Source organism: Rattus norvegicus, chromosome 16 (genome assembly GCF_021556685.1).
Source record: "Rattus norvegicus strain SHRSP/BbbUtx chromosome 16, alternate assembly SHRSP_T2T, whole genome shotgun sequence".
In the NCBI taxonomy this organism is placed as follows: Eukaryota; Metazoa; Chordata; class Mammalia; order Rodentia; family Muridae; genus Rattus; species Rattus norvegicus.
Window position 1 is genome coordinate 26649356 of NC_141549.1, and position 21960 is coordinate 26671315.

The 21960-nt window shown below is 47.0% G+C and overlaps 1 protein-coding gene across 1 annotated transcript in view; it reads left to right on the forward strand.

Annotated features, from left to right (window-relative positions):
- Window positions 1-21960, forward strand: part of Lzts1 (leucine zipper tumor suppressor 1) — a 55481-nt gene that overhangs the window by 22057 nt on the left and 11464 nt on the right.

The window sequence follows — 21960 nt, forward strand, 5'->3', positions numbered from 1 at the left end:
GCTTTGGTTCAAAATAATTCAGAGGTTTCCCAAAGGCCTTTTGTCAATGCAGTTCTGGGTTCTAACCTGCTTCTGTATGATCCCAGAGTCTCTCTGTCTTTTCTGTTACAAATCACCCCTGTTAAGGACCAACTGCCCTCTCGGTGGGATCTATCCTGGGAGAGAAAAGCCATTCTGGTGTTTCTCAACAGGCAAGCAAATATCAACCTGTGTCTGCTGGATCACGAGCCAGGCAGGCCCCAAAACAGCTACTGACCTGCAAACCCTTTCCCATCAGGTGCGCTGAACATTTACAGAGACTGGAGTCTGTTCCCTTCCTACCCAACATTTCAAATCGCTTGAGACCATGAAGCGCTGGCAGGATATTACTAAGAAACCCACTGGCTTCTGGGCCAGTGGCAACCAGAAGTTTCCTTCAGTGATGGGCTGGATTAGATAGGCCCTGACTTAAACATGATACTGAGATGGCCAAGCCCTAATGCCCGGGAGAATCAAGGCTGGTTCTGGGGACCTGGGGGTTGCCAGCAGGCACCCCTCAGGGGTCAAATAGCAGATGATAACTAACGAGGTCCTTCTTTGGTTCTTTTTCTCTTATTTCCTATTTCATGCTCTTAGTTTTACTCTGCTTCCTGTCATCCTAATAAGCATGCACCCGTCATCAATCTTAAAAAGTGTTGCAAAGAGCCCGGGGGCCTAGCTTGGTGGTATAGCATTTGCCTGGCGTGCATAAGACCTTGAGTTCCAGCACCACCTCACAAAACAAAACAAACAAATCATTTCAAAGAGCCAGACCCGCTAGTTGAGGGAAGGAGGATTCATTGTGTGAAGAGTGTGGAAATGAGCCTAGGGAGTGTGAGAGAGCCATTCATGGCAAGTTAAAGGTGGAGTGTGTCTCCAGAATGGGCTGGTAGAGGAAGGATGGGAGCCAGCTGCAGTATTCGGAGCCAAGTGTCTAACAGTATTTTAAAGAAGGCGGCTGCCAGGGTTGACCTGCCCCTCCTCCTCCTCAGCTCTCAGCAGCCACTCATTCTCCTGTTATTTCTTGAAATAACATAAGTACAACAGACTCCCTGTCTGTTAGAGCAGGGAGCAGTTCTGCATTCAAGCAAACTGCCTTTTATTTCAAGTGCCCTCGGTGCTAATGGGGACACGGGGTCTCAACACATGTGCACACGCCCCGTGCATGTGGCTGCTGGAGGAGGAATTATCCCCATGAATGTGGATGAATGGGCAGAGACAATGAACTACAGTGAATGAGCGGTTGTAAGGGGGTCTTTCATGAGGCCCGAATTACAAGTGAACTCCTAAGGAAGGGACCAGCAGGGACACTAACCACATCCAGAGAATCGGGGAGGACTTTTCTGCCTGACAGAACCAGGCTGCCAGGGGAACTAAAGCCCCTTCTGCCCCCCCCCCCCCCAATTAGCAAGATGACTGGGCAGATGGAAGCAGGAAGAAGCACATGCCCTTATTATGGAACTGTCTGAGATCAGAGCTAGTTCTTCCAATGAAAGAACAGAAAACAGAAGGAAGGTGTGACCATGTCTTCTTTGCTGAAACCTGGGATTAGTTGAGGGGGACAATACCTAAGAGAGGAATGTTATAAGAGCTCTATCATCTCTAGTCTTAGTGATACTTCTACTTTTTAGTAATATCTCAGTTGGTAAAAGAACATTCAGTTTCTGAGGTCAGTAGCTAAGTGTCTGATTTTTTTCTTTCTTTTTTACTATTATTTTCTTAACAGCAACTCACTAACATTGCCTCAAACAACCTCCTGGATCCTTTCTAATACCTCTCTTGCCTTCTTTCTCTCCACATCCTCACTGCCACCTCTGCATAGACAGTTTAGCTGGGTATATAAGGATGAATGAATTAGGGTTAATCTAAAGGGATCCCAAAGGTTTCTGAAAGGTGACATGTGGATAAAAAAAACCAAGTGATTTTAGAAATAACTGTTTGAATGAGAAAGATCAGACAAAGCAGAGAGGTAAATATAGGAAGGTTTCCTGGTTTGGAATGGTAAGGGTAGAGGAGGGGTGTTTGACATAGGCCAGGAAGACTAGGCTTTCAGTGTGATAGAGGTGTTGGCCTTGGTGCCATGTTGTGGAAGAGATGCTAGGTGAGCCGTCAGCTTTGGCAAGACCATGAGGGTGGTATGTGCTGAATATTATCAGGAGGGAATAGGGAGGAATTGGTGGTAGATGAAGAACTGAACAGAACTGGAAAGAATCAGAGGCTAAGATGATACTCTGTGACACAATACCTGACAGACCAATTTTAAAGGAAGTTATTTTGGCTCCTGGCTTCAGAGGAAACAGTCCATCATGGCCAGGAGGGCATGACAGCGAGAGCTGTTCTACACACAGTGCTAGCAGCTTGAGGTATCAGCCCTTTATATTGATGGATTAGATATTATTCTAGAGCTGGAGGCTGGTACAACCCATGGACAATATAATACCTGACAGATACAATAGATCTTTAGGAAGGAAACAAAGACTTATTTGGGCTCACACTTCAAGGATACAATCTGACATGATGTAGAGGCTTGAGGCCGCTGGGAGCCTATGTCCTCCATTGGAAGCAGAAAGCAATGGAAGCTGGTACTCAGTTAGCTCTCACCCTTTTATTGCAGACCTGCCCAGGAATCGTACCACCTACATTTATGATAAATCTTTGCTTCTTAGTTTAAAATGTCTCTCCACAGATGCCCAGAGCTTTGTCTCCTGGGTACTTCTAGATCTTGTTAATTAATTAAACATCAGGATCCCCAGAGGTCCATTTGTAGTGGCTAACGTCATCAGATCCCAAAGTTTCCATAGCCTTCAAAAGCAGCATCATTAGTTAGGGAATCGAATGTTTAAACTCCTCATCATGAAGTAGCATGGATTTCAGATCCAAAGCGTAACTTAACAAGTGCTAATCTCTGAAAGGGAAATTGAGGCAGTGATTTCAGAGAAGTCACCAGGGTTTCCAGCTGAGAGGGATCCATCGGTATTTTAAAAACATAACTTCTAGCTACAGCACAGTGGAAGGGTTTGTCCATTCACTCAGTGAACATCTGTTAAGCTCCAACTGTGTGCCAGGCACAATGCTCAATGGTACAGTGGTGAGTGTGGCAGTTGTCAGTTCTTACAGTTGGCTAGCCTTTCTCTTTCAGTGTCTTCTACCAGCTCTCCTTCAGTACCAGAATTTCCAGATTGCATCAAGCCAGAGTTGGCAGTAGGCATGGACAGCGCCCTGGGAGGATGCCAGGATGCCAGGATGCTGACAAGCTCTGTTTCAGGCTCTGGCTCTGTGGTGGTAGCAAAAGAAGAGGGCACATTGAGGACAGACTATGCCATGGGGTGACTTTAGATTCACAGGGAAAGGTTCAGTTCTTAGACCACATGTTTCATGGTTTGTCTCACATCCAGTGTCAGAGACATATTTCTAATAATTAAGCCAGTACACCTTTTAATGAGTCAAATGAAACAAATCTAACCTAAGATTGCACTATTTATTTATTTGTTTTGCTTTCCCACTGTGAATTTATCAGCTTTAATTTTGTTGCTTTGTATAAAAGGCCCTACCAAGCTTTGATCTCCAGCCTGCAGTATGTGTTTGTATGTGGGGTGTGTGTGTGTGTGTGTGTGTGTGTGTGTGTGTGTGTGTGTGTGTGATTGATTGATTGATTCATGTCCCTGGTTTTAAAAAGACATTGATAGTACCAGAAGTACCAGATGTGGAGACAGCACTTGGAGGCAGAGGCAGGTGAATTTCTATGAGTTTGAGATTAGACTGTTATATATAGTGAACTCTGTGTCCGTTGGGGCCAAAGAGAGAGACACCACTAAAACAAGCAAGCAGGCAAAACAAAACAAAATGTTGATTATCATTTCTTTTTAAACTTTCTTTACAATTTTTTAAAATTAGACCCTGCTGTGACAATATGACCTAATTCCCAGTACTCAGAAGGCAGAGTCAGACCTATGAGAGCAAGACCAGGGTGGCCTATATAGTGGGTTCCAGGCCAGTCAGAGCTACTAATGAGATCCTAACTCTTAAAAACTTTTAAAATTAATTATGTTTTAGTTAGTATACAAGATAATGGTTTGGTGTTTTTTTGCTATGGTATACACAGAGCACCTGTTCATATCCTCCTTCTTCCCTTCTGTCTCTCCCTTTTCCCTCCCTTTCTCTCCAAATAATTCCCTTCTACTTTAATGCTATATATCTTTATATACTATATATGCCATGCCATATATGTTCTAGACTCCACATGGAAGAGAAAACATGTTTGTTTTTCACTTCATATAATAGTTTCCACTTTCCTGCAGATATCATTTATTGTTTTTACAGCTGAGTAGGAATGCCATTGTGTGTATATATTTTTTTATCTACCTCGTAGTCTGGCTTGATGGCTATTGGGAATACTACGGCAAGAAGTGTGAATGTGCAGGTCTCTCTGTGGGATGCTGACTTAGAGTCATTCAGGGTAGTACACTTGATGTGCTGTGTTTTTATTAATTAGTTTATTTATTTTAAATTTTTGAGACAGGGTCTTACTGTACTTCAGATTGGTTTTGAACTGGTAATGCTCCTGCCTCAGCCTTCTGAGTACTACAGGCATGTACCAGCACTCCTCATCATCTATTTCTTGATAACTGGAAAGCCTCATATATTTCTTGTCTTGTTTTTTGGAGAGTGGCGGAGTGGGTAGGTGGCCATTGGCTATATAGACTTCTGTTACCATTAAGAGGAATATATTTAGTCCCTGAAAGCTGCCTTCCGTTCTACAGTCCCCAGGATTGCTTCCACCCATCCTACAAAGGCCTCAAAACCACACCTCCTTGCTTCTAAGCCCTGACTCCTTTTTCTGGTCACAGCTCACCCAGCTTGTGGCATACACACAAAAGAAATCTCAGTCTCTAGCAGCAGTGGTACTACAATGTAGCCCCCACATTCAGTTTGCACCTCCATTTTGCCTGTGCTCTATCCCTCTTACTTGTGTAGCTTCCCTCATCTGGGACACTTATCTTCATCACAATCAACTCCCACTTCTGGGTCCCTGGCCAGCCCCTCGTGCTCCTGCTATTCATTTGGATCCAACCAGCTCTTTCCAGCTTCTTCTGCCTTGTCTCTTGCTCCTCTCCAACCCTCCCTTTCTCCAGACTTCCTTTCACTCCCTTCCCTCCGCCATCTTCTTAGACTTCTCCCACCTACTCAGGTTCTCTTCCTTCCCTCTGCTTTACCCTTTGGTGTCGGCATGGAGGCCTCTGTGAGGAGGCAGAAGGGTGGGGTTGGTGCTGCCCCTTCTCGTACTACTCGCTCTCCTGCCCCCAGTTTAATGGATCACCCATCTTCTCCATACAATATTCTTTTATGCCTACAAACAAGCTCGAGATCAGTATCTTGAGAGGCAGCTCTCCTGAAACACAGATAAGCTACTGGACCTCCCCATTTGTTTAATCGTCTTACCCCAGCAAGCTGCTCGATGAGGGCCAAGGGTCAGGTCAGATCTTTGTTGACTAATTTTGTTTTCTACAAATCCCAGCTTCTGCTTGTTAACACAAGCAGAAGCTTGTTAACACTTGTAAGTCTGTCAGTTCTAGGGACTGAGGTCTTATACACCAGGAATTCCAAAACCTCAGGCAAATTAGGACAGCACGGTGCTCCGTACGTCTTAGATCCTTCTCCTGAAACACAGCTTGGCACTCACACAGAGCCATGATCTCACGCCCACATCTACACCCAGGAAGGTTATGTCAGTCAGTGGTGTAATCTGAAATCCACACCAGGGAGGTTTAACACAAGTATGTAGATCCCAGCACAGCCGCAGCCTGACCAGAGGTGCTCCAGAGGTCCAGTGTCCGTACTGCCTCAGTGTGACAGGTAGTCTTCATTGCCAGCTTCATAAGATTTAGAGTCACCCAGGAGATGTGTTTGTGAGAACACATCTCCTGTGTTTGTGAGAACATTTCCAGAAGAAAGAAGACCTATCATGGATGTAACTAGCACCACCCTCAAGGCTGTGGAGGAGGGGAGGTGATGAGAAGGCAGAAAAAAACTGGCATTTCCCTTTCTGTTTCTTGTCATAAATGCCTTCCCTGTCAGGATCTGAGCCCACTAAAGCCGAGAGGCAAAGTAAATTTGTCTTCCTTCTAAGGAGCTTTGTCAACTGTCTGTAATAGCAACGTGCAAGTAACTAATGAACCTACCTACTGTGTGCTGAGGTTTGTCACAACTGTGCTAGGACCACTTAATACCTTCCAAGGACTCCCCTAGGCTGGGGACTAAGGATGAAAACATTTGATGTTTTGTTTTGTGACGGGGTCTCTCTACATAGCCATGGATGTCCTGGAACTCAGCATATAGATTAGGCTGACTTCTAATTTACAGAGATCTGCCTGCCTCTGCCTTTTAAGTGCTAGGATCAAAGGTGCATTTGCCCCACCCCGTTTTAAAAATGAAAACATTGTAACCCAGGCATGGTGACCCATGTCTTTCATTCCAGCACTTGGAAGGCAGAGGCAGGTGGATGTCTGTGAGTTCCAGGCCAGCTGACTCTACAAAGTGCTTTTCAGGACAGCCAGGGCTGTTGTACAGTGAAACCCTGGCTCATGAGGTCCATGTGACATATAGATAAAATTCTATTTCTAATAATCATAGTTTAGGATAATGACGATCCTATGCTAACTCCTGGGCCAGGAACTATGCTAGAAGTTGGGAATATGGTATTGGATAAAACCATCTTATAGAAGACACTTGGCTGTGATGGATGGATGGATGGATGGATGGATGGATGGATGGATGGATGCTCTTCTAAGAAAGAATGGAGAGGGCTGAACATGCTGCTGCCCGCTTTATCATCCTAGCATCCAGGAGGTGAGGCCAGAAACGATTAGGAGTTCAAGGCTAGTTAGGGCCATACACGAAGGTCTAATCTCAAATTGAAGAAGAGGTAAAAGGAGCAGAGAGAGGGTGGGTGCCTTTCAAACACAGCTTCCCTGTGCTGTCTAAACAACCCCAGGGTTTAGGCATGGGAGCACAGCAGAGAAGCCTGGGTGGGTCAGAGAAAGGAAGGAAAGGTTTACAGAAAATCCACAGGGAGTGGAGTGGGAAGAGAGAGAGGAGCTGGTGATGCCATCCGACGCGGGGTTGAAACTGCGGATTGCAGTGCCATAGGAGGACAGACAACTCAATGTGGGGATGGTGGTCACAAAAATTGATCAACACTAAAGGCTTTCTGAACACACAGTCAGAAATGACTGTGCCATCCAGATAATGCCAGTGAGTGACTCCTTATTCTATGGATGGAAGGAAGCAGGCAGAATCAGTTTAGCTTGGATAGTGGGAGATGAGCTGGGACGAAAGGATGGTCTTGTACGGGAGTTTAAAGCCAAACAACCCTATCATTTTCTCATGTAACTTTGTCCATCTGCAAGAGAGGACTCTGTGCTGCTCACTGCTATAGTCACAGGACCCCGGTGGTGACTAGACACTAAGTGTGCAATACATACTTGGGTTGTTATGACAGTGCAGTGTTTCTGGCAGCTAATTCCCCTCTGAGTGCATCTGTCTTCCTGTACAAGCTACAATGATACACATTCTGGAAGGTGGAACTCGGCAGTGCCTTCCCTACCAGGCCCATCGTGCCAGGTCCAACCCTGTTCTTACCTTGGCTGCCCCATGAGGAGGAAGAGTGCCCTGTGGCCTGTGAACCACAAATCCTGGCTTCTAGAGTCAGCTTTTTAAGCCATGACCTCAAGAAACCCTGTGTCTAATGCTGTGAGTAATGCCTGCCCAGGGTCGTAGTAGGAACAGATGAGGTAAAGACCAGGCAGGAGAACGCAGGAGCGGCTAATGAGTTAGCTGTGGCACCTAACTTCCTGCTTACCTCCCAAGGTCTGGTACTGGATACATTGTTAACTATCTGGGGCTGAGGATGCAGCTCAGCAGATAAGAGTGCCTGCCTAGAATGCATGAAGCCCTTTATTTGCTCTCCAGTATTGTATAATCCAGGCACAGTGACATACTTCTCTAACCCTGGCACCCAGGAGGTAGATACAAGAGTATCCGAAGTTCAAGGGCATTCTCAGCTATAGAGAAAGTCAGGGCAAGCCTGTGGTGTATAATTCCTGTCTATTAAAAAAAAATGGTGATGCCAAACTTCCCCTGCCATCTGCACCCATGAATGGCCCCTCCGGGAAGATGTATGGCTGACCCATGACATACTCGGTAAGGTGGTCTATGTATCCCAGCTTTTGTCTGTTGTCTTGATGGAGTTAAATATTCAGATGAAATGTAAAAGAAATGTCCAACTCAAATTCACACACACTTCCCTAATTTTCTGAGGAAAATAAAACAAGATGCTTATTCCCAAGGAGCTGGTCAGGCTGTGACCAAGAAAGCGAGAGAAGTGCAAAGAAAATCCGTGGACGATGTGTGTGCAGTGCCAGTGAGAGGCTCAGCTCTGAGCAGTCTTCCAGTGGCCTCCGTACATCGGTCCACCCTTAGCAGCCCCCAGCCAAGGGGGGGCGGGAAGCTGGGATTTGATTTCACACAGATCTGGCATTGATTGCTTTTCTTCAGAAACAGCCAAGCAAGGCGGTGGTGAGGGAAAGGCACTTCTCCACATTCCCTGCACCCGCCTACCTGGGCAGCCTCCTTGGGTCAGGGAAGGTCATTCCCGCAGACAGCCAAGCATGTGGAAAGTTACTGAGGAGCTCTGGTGGCATGCCAGGATAGCATCACTGGGGCCAGAAGTGCAAAGAGGTCCTGGAATAGAGCCTCACGCCCCCAACCTCCACAAGCTTCACAGGTGCTAAGGGGACAGATGAAAAAGCTGGGGTGGGGCCTGGATGGCAACCTGCTGATGCCCAGGACTTCTGAAGGGTCTGTGGTTTCCATTGTCCCACTGGATACTGTGGAGTGCTGGCTCTAGGGCTCCATACTCAGAGAGGCTCTCGTTCTGACAGGGGTAAGTCCTGGAAGAAGGGTAAGCAGAGAAGTCAGGACATAGGTGCCACGGAAATCACATTCCCTGGCCAAACTCATCAAATGCTACTGAAAGAGGTCTTTAACTCAAGACAGATAGAGACCTCAAGAATGGCCCTTGCTGTGGAGTGTGCAAAATAATACACTCGGGTGCACCCACTACTTAAAGGGACCTGCCTCATGGAACCAAACTCTTTAACAAGGACCAGAGCTGAGGGGCTGAGCTGAGTTCTTGACCAGGGCTTTGCACTGCTTGCTATAGTTTGTAGTCCACCATTTTGTAGTCTCTCTTGTGTTCTAGGACACCCACCCACTCCCACCCAGTACAATGCAACACAAACATACAGGACAAACATGCCACAAGAACCCCTTACCCCTCACCACATATCCACAACAGTCGTGCACATTCCAACACACACATACACACACATACAAATCGAAGTGGGTAAGAAGGTGCTAGCACAGGGTAGGAATGGAGGAGCAGCAAAGCAAGGAGAGGCCAAAGGCAGCTCTCCTGTGCTGTTTACTTCACCTCCCCACCCTTCTCCTACTCCTGCCTACCAGCTGGAGTTTTCCTTTCTCCCTGCTTATGGCAGAGCCCTCCTTAGGGTCTTGGGACCTGCAAAAAGATTTCTACTTTTTCCCTGTTTTATCTCTTGTTACGAGTTACAAATTTTGGCCAGGGTTGATGACTAGTGGTGACACTGGAAGTCTCAGGTGGCTGGGGTGCAGGCCCCTGGGTAGGATGAGACCTGTGACCTCATCCTGAATCTGATCTGAATTTTTCTTTATGGTACCTTTCAACCTGGACTGCTATCCCCACCCTCCTTTTTTTCCACAGGATAAGACAGACACAAGCAGGAAGCAGGCTTAGGGTGCTATGCTTCTGCTTCACTAGTGGCCTCAGACCCGTCACAGACCTTGCTGGGTCTCCTTACTGTAGAGTACTGAAGCATTTCTGTGTTTAAAAGTATTTTTTCCAGAGCTGAGGATGTAGCCCAGATTATGGTAGGGCGCTTCCCTAGAATGCTGGAAGCCCTGGGTTCAGCTCCTAGTACCACGTAAAGGAAGTGTGATGGTCAGTCCCTATGATCCCAGCGTATGGGATTTGGAAGCAGGAGAATCAGACATTTAAGGCCATCCTCAGCTGTGTAGTGGGTTTAAGGGTAGAGATTTGAAGCTATTCTGAGCTACATAGGACCCTGGTTTGTTTGTTTGTTTGTTTGTTTGGGGCAGGGGCTGAGATGTGGGAGCACCATCTGACTTTTGTAGCCGGACATGGACTACCTAAGTATCTAATTTCCTGCCTCTGCCCCTGCCGCAGCCCCTGCCCCTGCCCCTGCCCCTGCCCCTGCCCCTGCCCCTGCCCCTGCCTCTGCCTCTGCCTCTCCAGGGTTGGAATTAACCACCAGACCCAACAGGACCCTATCTTAGAAAAACAAGCCTAAAAAGCAAACAGACAAAAATACTTCTCCATCTGTCATTTCATCTGCAGCCCGGGGTCAAGTTCTTTCTATGTTTCCAACCCCTGGGGTCTAACCCTGTCTGCCAGATGGGCTTAAGGCTCAGATTGCGGGAGGGGTTGCCCCCATGTGGCACAGGAGGGATCACAACAGCCTCTGTTCAAAGGATGCCATTGATGATGGGCTCTTTGCCTCTGGATGGGTAAGTCAGTGGAAAGGATTTCCATACGGACCTAGGAACAGTGGCTGGAAAAATCAGAATTTCGGAGAAGGTCACAGAAGTACTCGCCAGAGTCTTAGTCCTTCAGTAATTCAGGGGGCTTGAGAGATGTCCAGCCCAGGTGGAGACTCGGGATATCTCATTGGCCAAATGCTGACCACATGCCAACTCTGGTATTCAGAGCCAAGAGTGTCATGGTGCAAACAGTATGGTAACATATCCTGTCCCCTAATCCATGTCTGTTTTATCATTGGTTTCTCAGATCCTTCCCAACCCGAGCTTGGCCTCAGAGCCATTATATCTGTCCACATGAGATGGCAAAACATCTACCCATCTAGATACCGTTCGACCCTCCTTCGTGTCCTCACAAATCCTACTGTCTAAGATCAGAATCTGTTCTTTGATCCATCTGTGCGTCTGTCTGTCTGTGCCAGTACTGCCTAGACTGCCATGTATGTGAAAGAATGCTTTGGGCTTGCTTTTGTAGGCGGGGCTACACTGAAGGCAGCAGGGTACATTTGCTTGAGCTTTTCATATAACTGGGGCTTTATGTTTGAAATGGGGAAAGCTGGGGTTGGTTGCCAATCATATTCCTGAGGAGAAATGTCAATCAGCCGCTGTTGAGACACGCTGCGCACCGATCTGGAGGAAGGCTCAGCTGGCAGCAGACCGCGGACCTGCACACAAAAGCCTGCCAGGCAGAGTGGCTTTTGATTCCTCCAGAGCAGTGGGAAGCAGAATTGCTTTTGTGCAATGGATGGAATGACTCAGCCTGCCTGTGATTACCCTTTCCCTTTCTGCCTTGCCTCTGAATCCAAGTTCACTTAATTGAGAGCTGTGTGGGCCCTCGCTCTCAAACCACCAGCAGCCCGCTCCCCATTAGCACGTCGGCACCCTCAGTCTTGCCTCTCACCTCCCACACTCCCACCCCTTCCTCCTCCGTTATTGCCTCTTTTCTCATTCATCTATTCACTCAGAAAGTATGTATTGGGCTCTGCACATGGAGACCTCCAGGCATCTGAAGCTTGCAAACTGGGTTCGCCTCCTCTTTAGCCTTGCTCCCCACTTGACCCCTACCCCTGCAGCAAATGGCGGGGAGGAGGTCAAGGACAAGAGCTAAAACCCTGGGAGGAGTCCTGGATAGGAAAAGCTGAATCAGGAAGAGCAGTGTAGGTCCTGTGGTGGGTGGTGTTGTCAAAGGATACTCAATGAGCCTAAGGAACATGCCCCTTAGCCCTTGAGAGATCCCTTCTGGAGAGCTGCCTGGAGGCCCATCTGGTACAGTGGACATTCCTTGGAGTTTGAGATTCAGCTGCCTTGCTACTGAAGGCAGAGGCGATTCTGCCTAGAAGATGCCATGAACTCATCCTTATAGCAAGGGAGAAAGTATAGGGAGTACCTGAAGGGTCGGTCTCTCTCTCTCTCTCTCTCTCTCTCTCTCTCTCTCTCTCTGTGTGTGTGTGTGTGTGTGTGTGTGTGTGTGTGTGTGTGTGTGTGTGTGTGTACTGGTGTATGTGTGTGGGTATTATGCTTCTAGAGGCTAAAGGTTGATGATACTGGGTGTCTTTCTCCATTGATGTCTACTTTATTTATTGACGAAGGGTCATGATAAACCTGGAGCTAGCAAGCCAAGTCATGCTGCTGATTCCTAACTCCATGCAGGGTTTACAAGTAACTGCTGGCTTTTATGTGACTTCTTGAGATCCAGACTCTGGTCCTCAACACTTGCATAGTAAATACCGTATCCACTGAGCTATTTCTCCAGTGCCAGGACTCACTATTCCAACTTGAAGACATATGAACATGGAGTTCTTACATCTTTCCCCACACCCTCCTAGCCAACTGACCGGTTGGCAGTCACTGTATTAGTTTCCTTTCCCACTGTGGTCGCAAAGTACCTTGACAAAAGAAACCTCAGGAAGGAAGGAAGGGCTTATTTTGGCTCCCCATTGGAGGATTCATTGAGGCATCATGAAGCAATCCACATTCTTTCTAGTTACTTATGGGTTAGGGGACCAACTGGGTTGCGTATCCCAATGGTGAAGAGTGAAAGGTGCCACTATCTGCTCTCCCTGGCTGTGTGAAGGGGCAAGTGTGGAGAATGCGTGTGAAAGAGAAACCATGGCATCAGAAACATGAGACAGCTGTCACATTTCATGTGCAAGACCGGAAGAAGAGGACAATACTAAAGCCTCACTCATGTTCTCCCTCTCATGTAGTCAGGGACTCGAGCCCATGGCATTGCAACACCCACATAAGCCAGACTAGAACCCTCTCGGACACATGACCCCAGGTCTTTTTCCTGAAGCCTATCAAGTTCACAGTGTTAGCCATTAGTCTGTCAGTGTTTTTTCTGCCTTAATTTTGGTCAACATATATCTATGTCATGTTCTTCAGTGCGGGTGATGGCTGGAGTTGTTCTCAGCTGTGGCTATCTGACGCTCAAGGAAACAGTGATTCTTATTGATAACGACTCTTATACCAGATGGGAGTGGGCCCATCTATCTATGTTCCTTCGTTGAGATCAGGTATGTAGCGATGTGGGGACTGATGAATAGAGCTGAATGATTCTTCCTGTGTGCCTATGGCCCTGCCAGCTAGGAACAACGGTGGGCAAAGTCCAGAAAGTGAAATGAGGGGCCTAGAAGCGAAATGAGGCAGAACCCAAATCGTCTCGGGTTCCCTAACTTTCTGCCTAGCATCTATCCATTGTGGGGCTCCTCACAGAGAATAGCCATCCTTTACACTGGACCCTGAAGCAAAGGAACCTACAGGGCAAGAAACAGTGGCCTGTTCTGCCGGTGTCTGAGAGATGGGACAGACAACTGCAGACTGAACATTTGCCTCCTACACGAGTCATGTAAAAGCATTCCTATACTAGGGCCAGAGGGGCCCTGCCTCTAAGTAGGTTGGCAAACTCAAGCATCTTGGCCTTTCAGCTAAATCTGTGTTGCTGTTTAAACTCCTACTAGCGTCTATCTATGTACCTGGCATCTTTCTCAGATCCTGGAAATAGATCCTCTGGCTTACATTTCTTTGTCTTGGCCAAAGGCTTTGAACAGAACCACTTTGGGGTGGTAGAGGGTAAATTCATTTCTCTCTGGGGTTTATTCAGACATCGGCTTAGAAGAGGAAGGTGAGAATTGAGCCAAACCAGGCAGGGCGTTCAGCTTCTCTTATAGAGGAAATGGCTGAACAGATTCTAGTTCTGCAGGAGGACTTTGCTTTCCATCGCATTTGCCTATGGTCTGTCTCAAGGAACTGTGTTTACAATGAGTTCAGTAGAAAGAGCTTAATACAGGAAAAATAAGGAGGTGGTTTCAATAGCCAAGATTGGAAGCTTCTCTTAGAGGGATGAGAGGGATGGTACAGAGCTCCTACCCTACCCAGAAGCTGCCAGCCATATCTGGAGACAGGACTCACAGAAACAATCACACAGATACCTCTTCCTACAGACACACATAGACTCTCGTAATAAAACACACGCACTCAAGCCCATGCAATCACGTTCTCACTCTCCAACTCATACATTCTTACACATACACACTTGCCTCCACACTTATACAAACAGGCTTGCACTAACATGTTTTCACGTGCACTCATGCACACGGTCAGTTGCTCACAACCACACACACTTCCTCACAAAGACAAATGTGTTCATGTTTACGCATATACTCATCATCGTGCCCAAATATGCTCTTATACACTTTAAATTCATTCACACACACACATACACACACACACACACACACACACACACACACACACACACACACACACACACACCAGTCCATATATCACCCACAGAGAGCAGTTAGAGCTACTCTATGACTGGTCCCATCTATAAATGAAACCCAGATGGTCTTGTCCCACTAGTATCTAAAAACTGGGTTGCCAGCCTGTAATTTGAGGTGTGATCTGGTATATTCCCTTCGTACTGGAGCTTCAATATAGCCTCTATATCATGAAACATTTAGGCATAGGATGTAAAAGGTCCTTCTGGCACTCATGTTATAGAAGGCCCCATGGACATGGTATTTGTCCCTTGTGGCTGCTGCAGAGTTTCAGAGTTTCTACTAAAGTCTCTTCATGCTCAGGATTCCTCCTACCCACTCCACAAGAATGGCATCTCTTAAGAACAATCACAGTTACAGACCCTGCCCTGCCTTAGAGCGACAGACCCCTTGGCCCTTGCCTTGGGGCTTTGTGTACCTTCCTGCATTCTTTCCAAGCTAATAAGGAGCTTAGGTACCTGTTGCCCTGGAGGAATTCAACTAAAGACAGGGGCCTATAAAACCCAGACAGTTTTCAAGACCTCACTAGAATAAAACTTGGAAAAACTCTCATGTATGTGTCAAAATTGTCATATATAAGAGAGGTTTGGCAGCACAGTGGCTAGGTGTGAGCAGAGAACATTGCAATGGGCATAGCTAGGAGATGCTAGCACTGTGTAAGTAACATAACATTTGTATAAGAACCACATGGCGTTCACACAGGACATGTTAAAAATGTTCCTGTGAAATTCATGGGATTGGTTTCCTTTGTGGAGAGAGCTTGGGGTAAGAGGGGGGGGGGTTGGGGCAAATGTGGGTTAGAGTTCAACCCTGCCCTGTTTTATTTCTGAAATCAACACATCAGTACTTTAAGGATTGTCAATACGTCATGGAGTGCTTGAGTACTTTTTAATTTTAATATTTATTTTCTGAGCTGGGTGGTGGCAGTGGCAGCACATGCCTTTGATTCCAGCACTCAGAAGGCAGAGGAAGGTGAATCTGAGTTCTAGGCCAGCCTGGAGTGAGTTCCAGGCCAGCGCTGCACAGAGAAACCCTATCTTGAAAAAATAAAAAATAAAACGAACAACAAGAACAAAATATTTATTTCCTGTGAATGAGTGTTTTTCCAGTGTGTGTGTGTGTGTGTGTGTGTGTGTGTGTGTGTGTGTGTGTGTGTACGCACTTTGTGCTTCCCTGGTGTTCTTAGGGTTTAGAAGAAGGTATTGGATCCCCGCAGAACTGAAGTTACAGATTGCTATGAGCCACAACGTGGGTTCTGGGAGTTTAATCAGATCTTCTTTGAGCCTTTGGGTTAATTTTGTGTTTCAGCTTTTTAAAAAACCTGTATTAAAATAAGAATGAAACACAAGAACAAAGGCGGCATAGTGGATTTCCAAGTACCAGACCAGCCAACTTGAGACAGTACCCTGAGCACAACTAGGGTCCTCCCCATCCAAATACTTGCTGCCCCCAATCCTTGTTATTTTCCTAAGACAGGGCCTTGCTATATAGGCCAGACTGGTCCCAACTAATTTTTATCTTGTCTCAGTCTCCAAAGGAGTACACCACCATGTCTGGTTTGGGCATTCCTTTGGAAGTCCATTTCGAACATGCCCTCCCTCATCTTGGGAACTCAGGCAGCTGAGCCTGGAGTTGTGAGGGAACTGAGGTCATGCCATGTATTTTCTTGGCCTATTCACCCTATCCTTGCTCCCATCTCTCATATTTCCAGTCCCCAGAGGGAAGCAGAAAAGTCAAGTCCGTAATCCTAGGCCAAACTTTCTCCCCAAAGTTCTTACTGGAGCCCCCAGAGCTGGATATATTCATGTATTTACGCTAAGCCAATCCAAGAGCCAGGCATTAGTGGCCACAGAACAATTGGAAGACTGAGCCAGGGGGTATTTTTCTGACAAGGGCACAGTAATTCTTACTAAATTCTCAAGAAGCCTGAAAACACAAAAGTGAATCAGATTCAGCCTCATGTTGTGATTGGAAGCTGAACCCAGGGAAGACCAATGGCTCTGCATTCACGGCAATGAGAATTCAGTGTCGTACTGTGGTCTCTGCCTACTTCCAAGCTTCGATTGATACAGGAACCGTGTGTGGAGTCTGTGTGGGATTCCATGTACAGGGACTATGGCCCTGGGTACTCCTCACACGGTATCTTTGACAGCCATTCCTGAAAACAGCAAGAGGGTTTGTGGCATGGCTATGAGTGTCAGACCAGAAGCTGATTTGCCCTTCCTTACCTCACCCCTCCAGCCAAGACCCCTCCCACAGAAGAACGGGTAGCCGTAGGAAGGAGAGAACCAAGTGGGGCAGCTAGGGCCTGCTCATTCTGAGCTTGGCCACTGACTTCTCTGACTGTGGGGAGAGGAAAAGGATATATATATGCATGGGTGCCTAGTAATGTGTTTATAAAAAGATAAGGAATGCTAACACCCAGAACTTCCCCCCTAAGCCTGACGCTCATGGCTAGGCCAACAGCTTTTCTCTGTGGGAAGGAAGTTGCTTTGGAGTTCAGACAGACTCCTTTCAACATCATGTCTCTCCTTCCTCTTTCTGGAAGGGGATAAACAGGAATGGATCACATCTGCTTCTGCCCTGATTTCCTTTGGATAGGAGCGTGCAAAGCAGGCATGGAGGAGCAGCAGAGGTATCTTACCCCTCTTCTCACCTAGGTCAAAAGCCAGGGCTTTGGTCATCAGGACCATTTCTTGTACTGGTGTAGAGAGATTCAGTGCACACTGGATCTGGAGGAGGATGACTTCTCCTGCTAATAGGAGCTCATCTGTGAAGTCCCTAAGAGCTCATGTGGTCCAGGCTGCCCTGCCACATTTAGAGGCTTCTTCCCTCTTCTTTTCCCCTCCAAAGTCTCCTGAGACTGTATGGCCCCTGCTTTTCCTCTGGGCCAATGAAGACATGTTTTGAGTGCTTTGGAAGCTGCCTCTTTGCCCTGTCCTTCAAGAGGAGAGAGGCAGCAAGTCTGATGGGGCTGAGTGAGAATAAGGCTGAATTACAACCACCTTTGCCAGAATGTTCTCTGAGTTGATGGTAGAACAAGTCTGTTGTGTTTATAAAAAGATAGAGTGAGGATATGCTCTATGGAGGTATGAGGTATGGGGATGGGGGTGCCTCACTGGGCCCATGCTGAGACATCCCTTTCCCCTGAGGGACCAGCCACACAATTGTATAGTATAGAATAGAGTTTATTCAGAGCATGGGGAGGGGAGTTAAGAGGGTAGTAGGGCAGAGAGAGGGGGGGAAGAAGAAGGAGAAAGAGGAGGAGGAAGAGGAGAGGAGGGGAGGGGAGGAGAGGAGAGGAGAGAAGAGGAGAAGAGGGAATAGAGAAGTTAGATTAGAGGCCGTCCATGAACTCATGGAGAAAATGGGGTAAGGGAATGGAAAGAGAGGGGACACAGGGGAAAGAGGGTCAGAGCAAGAGAGCACAAAGAGCAAGAGAGTGAGGAGGGGGCAAGCAGCCCCTTTTATAGCATCGGGCGTACCTAGCTGTTGCCAGGTAACTGTGGGGGTGGAACTTAGACGGAATGCTAACAGAGTCTCGACACTTAAGGAGAAATAAGCTTGCTTTCAAGGGAATCCTGGAGTAACCTTGAACTTTACAGCTCCCTGAGTGTTAAGACCTGATGGTAGTGTGCAGAATGCATGGGTTAATGGGCAGGACTGCTGTTCTTAGAACCCTCTGTCCACCCTTGGTCCACCTATCCCCTTTACTCCTAATATTCTTTGACTTCTTCCAGTTCTGAGCACCCAGCACAAAAACTTACGCCCAGTGAGCCACCCAGGCTGCCACCCAGAGTGCCTGGAACCGGCTTGGCATTGGTACATAAAGGAATCGCAGGTGTGGCTGGAGGCTCCAGTGCTTGCTCTCTCCTTTCCTTTCTTTCTCGACCCCAGGGATTCACCTTGGTCACTGGGACAGGAACCAAACATCTCTGAGTCTACGTCCCCGACAGCACGTGGTAGCATGGATCCCTGTGTATCTAACTGATGGTGTCATGCAGACCTGAGGTTCTAGCCCTGCATTGCTCAGCACTGAGCGGACTGACCAAGCTCTCTGAGCTGCTGACTAATCTCCCTTAGTTTTGTTCTGAGAGTCACAGATACATAGTATTTGGTTGCCACTGAATTCAAATTCTGTCAGAGATACGTGCCATGGACTGCATTTTAAATAAGAGTGTTACAGGCTACAGTAAATATTAGAATATAATGTAAAGTGTGGAGAATAAGTGGCGAGGGGTTGTGCTTTTCTAAGGCAACAGGAGGTGAGCTGAGGACGAAAGACGAGGGTGACTTACATGGAGCCCCAAGAAGGCTAGGCTGGCCAGCAGCCTACGTGGACAAAGCCTCTTGTGCTCAGTGCACAGAGAGAAGCAGTGGGGCTGTTTCCATGGATGTCAGTGAAAGATACAGGATGTGGAGAGGAGCCCTGCGGTTTACTGTGAAAACTACAGGGAGCCTGGAAGGGTTTGCATTGTAGACGTACAGTGTTTGTGACGTGTGAAACAAGTGGAGAAAAGCATCGGCCATCTCGCCTTTGATTCAGGAGCCAGGGGAGAGGAGAAGGCAGGCATAGCAGAGTCATACACACGTTTGTTCAGAAGGTTTATCACGTTCACTCCTTGTTGCTGAACGAGAATACCCTGACGGGAGCTACTTAAGGGAGTTAGAGAGGGTCACAGCCTATCAAGGCAGAGAAGGCATGGTGGCCAGAGAATGCAGCCGGGTGCAGCCGGGGCTCTTCACAGCTTTTGGAGTTTTGTTGTTTTGGGTTTTTTTTTTCTTTTTTGGCATGTATGTGTGTGTGTGTGTGTGTGTGTGTGTGTGTGTGTGTGTGTGTGTGTGTGTGTGTGTTCTGTGTGTATGTATAAGTACTCATGTATCCTTGTGGGCAAGGAGGCTAGAAGTTGATGTCATGCATCCTTCTTGAGCCTACCTGTCTATATTGAAACAAGGCCTCTAACTTGAACCTTGGGCTTGTTGATTCTAGTCAGGTTGCTCGGAGGATCTTCCTAAGAACTAAAATTACAGGTGGGTCACCGTGCCCGCCCTATATTTACATGGGTTCTGGAATTCTGAGTTATATGATAATTAGCCTAAAGCCCCTTTCACCAGTGCACATGATGTCCCCATGAACCACTTGGACATTCTGTGGCCCCTGCAGGATCAATGTCCTAATTTAAAGCAGATGGCGGGACACAGGTTTGTTCTACATTGTTGTCTTAGGGAGCTGGTCATCTCTTTTCCCTGGATTCAACCTCTTGTCTTCTGACTGAGAAATACATCTTCCTTCTGTATAGCAGGCTTACTACCTTTTGGAAATGAGTGATTTTGCCTACTCCTGTGTGTGCGTGGTGTGCACGCATGTGCATCCTAGGGATAGAACCCAGGTCCTTGTGCTTGCTAGGTAACTGCCCTACTGTTTATGGAATTTTGAATAAAAGCCTGGGCTCTGGCAGTCCCAGGAAGCTAGGCTGTATCCTCTTCCATGCTCAGTATACCAATTAAAGAAACAAGCACTGGTGAAAGCGATCAGAGAAAGGAGGTTTATTTGGTGTGGACATGCTGAAAGGAGGAACATGAGGAGTGAGTGACACTCCTTTTCCAAGTCTGTCTTCCCAGTATCTGGTTTGAGTAGAAGGCTAGGGGTCCTGGTAAAAGGTGTAGTCCTGCCCATCATTGGCTCAGTGTCTTGTGAAGAGTGCTCCAAAAAATTGATCCCCCTAGCCCTGCTACTAAGATTCCCAGGGAAATTATAATTATTAGGTTCCTTTGTTTCAGTGTCTCCCAGAGTATCATCTCTGTTGCCAAGGCAGTCACATTATCAATGAGCTACATCCTCCAGCCTCCCAGAGCCCCCAGAACCCTTCTTGACTTCTCTTTCTCTCACTCACTTTACCAAATCCATTAGCAAACCCTATCAGACCAGCCTTCAAAGTATATCTAGAACGGTGCCCAGATAGCCCACCCCAACTGAACTAGTCAATCAAGCAGCTGAGACCCTCAGCAGCCTGCTTACCCAGCTGTCATAGTGGCCTTCCACAGCGCAGGAGATGAAGTCGCCCCTTGCTGACATCACTGCCGCTCCTCCTTTCTGTCTCAGTCAAGCTAAAATCCTTGCAGTTGCCCAAGCTCCCTGCTCCCTGCTCCCTGGCACCAATCTGCAGGCTCTCTGCCGGCTGCTGCTTTTCCAGCCTACTCTGTCAACCCAGTAGCTCTCCTGTCTCCTGGATGATGTCTCAACTGGTGCCAGAGAACACACTCTACCTCAAGCACTCAGGCCTTTTGTACCTGTGACCTCTTGAAACTACTTCTCAGATTCCCATGGCTTGCTTCTCTGTTTCTGAAGATCTCCTCTAGTGCACGTCTGACATTACTGTTGCTATGACAGAGAGCCATGAACAGGATCATTTATAAAGCATATAGACATTCAGCTCACAGTCTGAAGCCTAAAAAGTTCAAGAAGGGTAGAGCATTCACATTTGATCAAATCTTTCTTGCTGTCAAGAGGGGTGTTTTTTGAGGTTTCCCCCCCAGGGTGGGATATACAGGGTGCACATTCCAGATAGAGCAAGGGTCCAGTTGTGTCTCTTTCCTGCTCCTGTGCTCCTGCTCCCCCTCCTCCTCATTCCTTTTCTCCTTTTCTAAGAAGACAGGTTAATGTGTTTTAATAGCAAACTTACAGGAACACAGACACCATTAAAAACGTGTACTTGCATGTAGGACAACGCTGTTAGAAAAGTCTAATGAATGAATGGAATCTACTGTCTGATAAAATGCTACGAACACCATTTAGTTGTCGACAATAAGAAATTTACTTATTTTTAAAAAATCCAAATGCTGGCATTGTCCAGAAATTTTTACCAGGTTTATTTATAATTGTCATAAAGATGAACTGTTGAAGTGTGTTCACTGAAACATTTTGCTTGCATTAGTGCCTTACATCTTGCATTTATGTTAAAAATCCACACACAAGTGAACATGGAGAAAGTACCGATCCCTGATTCTGTCCCCTAGGTTTCCACTCGCAGTCATGGACTTAGGTACCTTTGACCCCATGGAAAAAATATCTAACATTCAGAACTACTGATAACAGGAAGAAGAGGGAAAAATTTTTTTTGAGAATGAAATGTTTCCCCTCATAGTGGACTCTTAAGCACGTTCTCCGAGTATGCGGCGTGCTAGCTAGATTTCTTTTGGCATAATTGGTACATGTTTGGCATGGATAGCACACAGGTGCTATCTTCAAAAGGCCAACCACATAGGCCTCACTTGCCTCCTGCAAGGCACCAATAGCCACACTGTGGAAGGGCAGGTCTGTTTAAGTCCTGAGCAATTTCTGGAACCAGACGCTGAAAGGGAGCCTGCAAATTAGAAGTTCAGTAGATTTCTGATGGCGTCGGATTTCATGGAGTGCCACAGTACCAGGCCTATAATGATGAGGTTTCTTCACCCCTCCAGTAGAGGGCACCTTCTTACGAGGTGCTTTTGTGCCAGTTCTTTCCTG